Below are 6,674 nucleotides of genomic sequence, written 5' to 3'. Positions count from 1 at the left end.
TGCGTCTGTGGAATTCATTCCTTGGAATCAGTTACATGACATGCATAGCTGCTTTGTGATGTATGACAAATTGTTTCCATGATAATTCTTTAGTGCTTAACTTTTTTTTTAATCTTTAGTTACATTTCTTTGCCTTTGAATCTTTTTTGCCTGACATTGTTTTGGTTTTTTCTTGTAGGTTGTAAATAACTACATCAGAATGTTAGCATGTTGCAGGTGATTTTTCATGTAATACTTAACATGAGATAGGTGGGAATAGTTTTACTTCATGCCTCTCATTTTTCATGAACAAAATGAAACTTCTATTAAGCTTATTTACAAGTTTTACCAGCAACTTAAATATTTATTTTTAAAGGAATATTCAGAAGAAATGTGTGTATACGGAGTTTAGGTGCAGGATCTTTGAAATATGATCTTTGATTCTATAATCTTCTTCTGACATTCAGGACAAGGTAATTCCAGACATCTAACATCCAAAGAACAAAGATGATGCAGGTCATGCTTTAGCTCTAAAGGAATAGTTTGTTTTGTCAAATTGACTGTTTCTTCAAATCGGCATTTACAAAATGCATGAATGCCTTTCTGGTTCAGTCTGTATTATTTATATATGAAGGAGTAAATGAACATGCATAATTTTTTGCAAATTACCTTTTCATAGCTTTGTTTAACCATTCTAAAGGAGGTGACTGCACTTCCTAGATAAAACAGTAGAGGGAAGTATAACACAGATAATAGAGATTTACTTGGCTTTAAGGATGGTGCTCATGGCAGCTTGGTGGTTATGGCATGGGACTTATTGTGTTTCGTTTTTTTCCTACTTAAAAAAAAGATTTGCTCTCTTTCTCCTTCTTTTTTTAAGAGGATATGATTTGGAAGTCACTTAGACATCCCTGTATTCTTAGCATTTATAGTTCAGTGGTGAAAGAATGAAATGTTACTTAAATATGAAGTAGCACTTTTTTTAAGATGCGAATTCTCTGATCCAGAAAAAGAAACAACAACCTTAGCATGTCATTCAGGCTAACATGCACACAGACTATGCAACACGCACAAATTCAGGTTGTGTGGTTGCAAAAGAAAAGCACACATTAGCTGTAGAATTCCAGGGACTGTCAGGTAAGTTAATCACAGCTGTTTTAAGAGAAGCATAAAATGAAGCTAACTTCAAAATGCTGAATTGAGATTTAAAATGCATAATATGTCAGCTGTCATAGCAGGTAGACTGGAAAAATGTACAAATAGTATAAATGGGTCTATTTGGTTGGTAAAAAGAGTAGCTATAATGATTAGGATGTTGGATTAAGCTAAGTCACTAAGTAGGAGAAATTGGAAGAGCCTGGTGTTAGAAGAAAACTCTTGTAGGTTACATTTCAACTTTCCTAAAGGAGAAGAGTTCTGCAATGCCTGCAAAGGTATTTCTTTGTTTTCTTGAAATCTGAAGTCAGCATATTTTTCTTCCCCTCCAGCACTCTCCTGTGAATCTGCAGTCCAGTGATTTGCTTGTTTATCTTTAAACTTTGCCTCCTTCATCCCTTCTGTTCGGAGCAAGAGAAGCTCCATTGCACCACCACAGTAGTCTGTATCAAGAACCTAGAAGTGCTCAGATCTTTGAATCTTTGTTTTGAGAATGGTCCGGGTGAAGAAGCAGATTCCCTAGGGAAGATCAGTGAGTTTGCAGGTTAAGTTTTCCTAGAAGGACAAGCTGAGAGAGCTGGGGCTGTGCAGCCTGTAGAAGAGAATGCTCCCAGGTCCCCCCAGAGCAGCCTTTTGAGTATCTAAGGGGGTCTGTCAAACTGTCCCACAGGAAAAGACTTACATGTTTTTACATGTTTTTAAAGTGAATTTTTTTGGTCTGAATTACTGTGTAAAAGTTGCAAATTCTGGCTGAGGAGTGGGAGGTGACTAAAACACAGTACTTAATTGATCAGATGTGGTAGAGAAGGCAAGTATGGGATGCCTTGGGACAGCCCAAGGACCTGACTTCCTGGGCAAGTGGTGTGTTTGTGGTGCATTCCAAGCTTAGCAAAACTGCCCTGGTGTTCCTGTTAGACTGTCACAAGATGCTTTCAAGTGAGTTTTGGCAGGACACAACAGAAATTTAGTGGTGGGAGAGCCATATGGGGTTGAACTGGTGACAAAACAAACATTTGTGATTGTTTCCAGTCGAATGAGTTCTACTGGAATCTGTTTTCAAAGTACAAGGTGTCTTTGAATCTAGGATAAAATGAAATATGTGCTGTGAAAAAGACCACAGTCTCTTTTGTGTCTCTCTGCCTGGGAGGTAGAGGACATGAATGTCCTGGCCAGTAAGTACTTATTCAAACCTAAAAACTGAACCCAATTTCTGATTCTCTGGTGCTGACTGGAACTCAATAGTAGATGAACATGAATGTGGTGCAGAGAGATGGAAGGACTGTGACCCTGAATACAGTAAACGTTCTTCAAACCTCCATGACTCTCCCTCTAAAAAGCCTCAATGAGAAGAAGCAAAATAAGAACTGAATCTAGTTGCCAAATTTTGGATGCAGATGCGCTCTCTCGAGACAGCAATGGCCTGGTCTTGAACATTCATTGCTCGTGTCAGTACTCGAGTGATGCAGCAGAAGGGTGTGCTGGTCTCCAAATGGATTTTGCATCAGATCCAGTGATGTTGCTGGCAGGGATGGGGCTCTGCTGGCTGGAGCGATGGCTGTGCTGTGTGCAGCAGTGCAGCACAGCTGGCTGTGTGAGGGGTGGCAACTCCCAGGCACTGAGGGGCCTGCAGCCAGCACCACGCTGGTGTTGTTCCTGAACACTGCAAGGCAGCTACAGAGCACCAAGTTCCGGGGATGGCTGAGGGCAAAGGATTGCCACTGCCAGAGGTGGCACTGTGTCACACCGAGAGCAACAGCATGCCACCTCTGTCCTGGAGTTCTGCTTACTTGACTGAGCGATCAGAGTACTTTCCTGCTTCTTTCTATGTTGCACAGTTTTCTGATCCATCCATTGCGCTGCAAGCAGCGAAGTCTGGCTCCATCCCACTGCTGTATTGAAATCATCAGGGAGCAAAGCTTAGGGCAAGACACAGCCTCATCAGGAGAGTCGCTGCTGTGCAAGATCACTGCAACAGAGGCAGTGGTGCTTCAAACAAAGTGGTGTGGCTGCAGGTATATTGCAACTTGATTTGTCTTTCTCATCTGTTAGCCAAATGCACAAAGATAAATTGGCTGGTCCCAGCTTGTGGATCACAGCGAATTTGGGAGAGGTGGATGTGGGGATGTGTGCGTAAGGATGAGGAAGTCAGTGCACAGAGCCAGCAGGACAGATGTGCTAGCATTGCTCTGTCCTGCAAGCTGTTACAACAGCCCTGCCAGCTGGGAGGTTGCAATCGAAGTATCTTTGTATAAATCCCTACGTTGTTACTACCTGGCAGAGATAATGAACTAAAAAGGAGAAAACGAGTCTTCCGTTTTTGAAGATAGCTACATGAATCACTAAATGCTGAATGAATTTAAAAGAAATATTCATTCCTTTTAAGTAGACTTGCTTTGTTTTGAGCAACCTCACCCGAGGTGGTGTTTGAATAAATAAACAACTGCATGCTGTTCTCTGGATGCAGGCATGGAGCACGCTGTTAGCAGCTAGCGCCCTGCATATTGCACTTGGCTATGGAAGGCTGCGCCAAAAAAAAATTTGTGGAAATATTTGCAAGATAAGCCAAAAACACTGTCCTGAATTCTGTGGGGTTTGTCCTCTCTTTTTAGCCTAGGAAGTAAATTCTTTCTCTGTCTTAGATCCTGGCAGCTAGAAGTCCCTGTGGCTGTGCAGCGCAGTTTTGCCTCCTTGAAGAAGGAAAAGCAGTGAGAGAACCGGAGCTGCCAACCCAGTGCCCTGCAGCTGCTCTTTCTCTTTACAGGTAGGACAGAAAACACCCAGGAACCGATCCTCAGATTTTCTCTCTCTCCTCCTTCTCTGTCATCACGCAAGAAACCACTGAAGCTCCATATGTTTTGAAGTCCCTTATCTTTGCTGCAAGATGTGCGACGTCTGTGAAGCCCTACAGCAGGAGAAGCAGGTGCAAAGGCAGGTTTGTGCCGACAGCTCCTGGTCTTGAAGTGATGCCTTCCACCTCCTCCCGAAGGCCCGGCAGCCCTGCCGGAACCCAGCCGCCTTGCCGCGTCTCCCACTAGATGGCACCGCCGCCGGCTCCCTTGCTGCGCACAGTGCGGCTCTGCTTTAGGTCTCTGTCCACGCATGCTCAAGTTAAAGAGAAAAAGCAAACAGAGGGGGAAAGAAGCCCAACAGCTCGCTTGCACACGCACGGAATAAAATAAATAGCTGAAGGCTGCGTGTTACATAAGCAGCCTCGGAGCCCCCTGGTGCACCTCCAAGTCAAACAGCACTTTGATGCTTGCAACTTTCTCTCTGGATAGGATGACAATGTTTTCCTAGTTTGTTAGCTCTGCAAATGTTTGCTCTAGATATTATCAATGGGCATATTTTATTTAAAGGAGGATATTAACATTTAAAACAATGAACCTCTTCCCTAGGCTGTAAACAAACACAACAGTCTGGCAGTAAAACACAGGTGGAAATCAGGGCTAGCCGTTCACTTGTGCATTTTACAGCAGAAGCGGAGTGGAGAATGCCCTGGGGCTGCACCATGCCATGGGTGAGGCAGAGAGTGCACAGGGTGCAGCCTAGGTTCTGTCTCTGATGTACACTGTGGAGTGGGAGGTGGCTCACCATCACCTGTCATCTGATGCTGTGTGCTGCTGTGGGGTTAGGTAAGGACCTGCGCTGACCACAAGCTCTGCAGCCTGGATCAGCCTTTGTGTGAGATCTTCGTAGGGGCAAAGCCCTTTCTGCTTTGGCCCAGAAGCTACTGTAGGTGGGGGTGTGGGTGCTGAGCTGCTGAAACCTCTGCAGAAGAACACAGCAAAGCACACCTATTGTTCATCAGAGAGAGGAGAAACCTAATGTCATGAATGTTTGTAGAGCCATGGAAACTGTGTGCTTTCTTCATCTGCTATACATAGTGTATATAAAAAAAGAAACCGTGTCTAGCAAAACTTGCAAAAATTCTCATAGATGAGACATGTTGGGCAGAATAGGTTGTAGGCTATAGGTGCATCTCATCCTGGGTGCCATTAGAAGCTGGGCTTCTTTTCAAATGATTATTTTGCTCTAATACTGTAAAATGGCCTTATGTTGCAGGAACCATCAGTGTGAAAAGTGAGGAGGCTATGAAATACAACTACATGTCCTCCTCTTTTCTTACTCTGGATTCCATGCATGAATTATACAACCATGTGCTTTGAGGATCTTGCAGTCTCCTGACTTTCTGCTGGAGCCCTGTGCACACCTAAGCAACACAGCTCAGCCTTGTGCCTGGGAAGCAGCCTGTGCTGGTGAGTAGTGGTGAGAGCCTCGCATCCTGGCTGGGAGTCTGCCGGGTTGGGGCTGTGGGGTATGGTTTGCCCATGCCCATCATGGGGTGTCATTGGCTTAATACTGGGGATGTCAGGGAAGCTGTGTCCTCTTGACCATGTGGTGCCAAAGGTGGCTGTTCCAAATGTTAGAGACTACAGAAACAGAATATCCTGAGTTGGAAGGGACCCACAATAGTCATTGAGTCTAACCCCTGGCTCCACAAAGGACCACCAAAATGCAACCTCTGTGTCTGAGAGCATTGTTCAAATGCCATTCATCAGCTATACCACAGCACACAGCCATCTTCTAAGCTACAGAAGCACATATCTCACCTGTTAAGTTCTAGTATTATCGTTTCTGATTTTTTACTTTTTTTTCCCCTTTGAAAAGCATATGAAAGAGTCTAAAGATATTATTTGTTTCCACAGGACCCAAAGGAGTCCTTTCCCAGACATGGTGTCCTCACCCAGACATCTCTGTGCAGGACTGTGCTCCTATGGCACCTTACTGGGTGGGCTGACAGAGCACAGTCCTGGCCCCCAGGGGGACTGAGGGCAGTGCAGTGAGTTACACCATGCAGTTATCTCACAGCAGAGCACAGAGGGGACGCAGCTGCACCCCATGGGGACAGGGAGCTGAGTGCAGCCCTATAGCCCTGCACAGGGCCACCCCTTGGAGCCTTCTCTGGCCTGTGGCCCCCACCAAGTAGCAGAGGGATTTGGGATGTCCTGGAGCACCCACTCCTGGCACTGTGGCACAATAGGGAGGGGAAAAGGCTGTGCAGTGTCTTGGTTTTCGTGGGTCATGTCTCCGGGTGATGGTATCCCTCTGAGCAGAGCCCTGCTGTTCTCCAGCCCCCGGCAGACAGCCCCTGGCATGTCCAGCAGCCGGCGTGGTTTATCTCCTTGGATAAACAAAGGGCTGCTGGAATTTGAAACTTGTTCCCAGTTGAGGGTCCAAAGCCCGCTGCAGTCCCTGCACAGCTGCTCTGACCTGTGCCTTTGTGTTGACATCTAAAATGCAGTGAGCAGCAGTGCAGCTCCTAATGGTGTGAGGCCGTGCCAGGGCTGTGTGGGCACAGGAGTTGGTATACACCCAGGTCTGATGCACTGACTGGCAAAATAGCTGTGAGCCTCACTGTTCGGTGGGGAAGCTGCGTGTGCACACGTAAGTGCAATGCATCTTGTAACACCAGGTGTGCAGCTAAATAAAACATCAGTAGTGCTTCGAGTTCTTTGCACGAGAGAACTTAATTCTGTGTT

The 6,674-nt window shown here is 45.5% G+C and overlaps 1 protein-coding gene across 4 annotated transcripts in view; it reads left to right on the top strand.

Moving 5' to 3' along the window:
• Positions 1 to 4,575: 4,575 nt before the first annotated feature.
• Positions 4,576 to 6,674, top strand: part of SLC16A12 (solute carrier family 16 member 12) — a 29,204-nt gene continuing 27,105 nt past the window's right edge. For 2 of the 4 annotated variants that reach the window (XM_031554440.1, XM_031554441.1), the window contains exons 1-2: positions 4,576 to 4,766; positions 5,197 to 5,390. The gene's annotated coding sequence lies outside the window, so the exon portion shown is untranslated. Of the gene's footprint in view, positions 4,767 to 5,196; positions 5,391 to 6,484; positions 6,580 to 6,674 lie in introns of those variants that run through there. The other 2 variants (XM_010714501.3, XM_010714500.3) reach the window with 2 other exon arrangements.

Source organism: Meleagris gallopavo, chromosome 8 (genome assembly GCF_000146605.3).
Source record: "Meleagris gallopavo isolate NT-WF06-2002-E0010 breed Aviagen turkey brand Nicholas breeding stock chromosome 8, Turkey_5.1, whole genome shotgun sequence".
NCBI lineage: Eukaryota > Metazoa > Chordata > Aves > Galliformes > Phasianidae > Meleagris > Meleagris gallopavo.
Note: the sequence above shows the minus strand (reverse complement) of the source record. Positions and strands in the feature narration are given on the sequence as shown.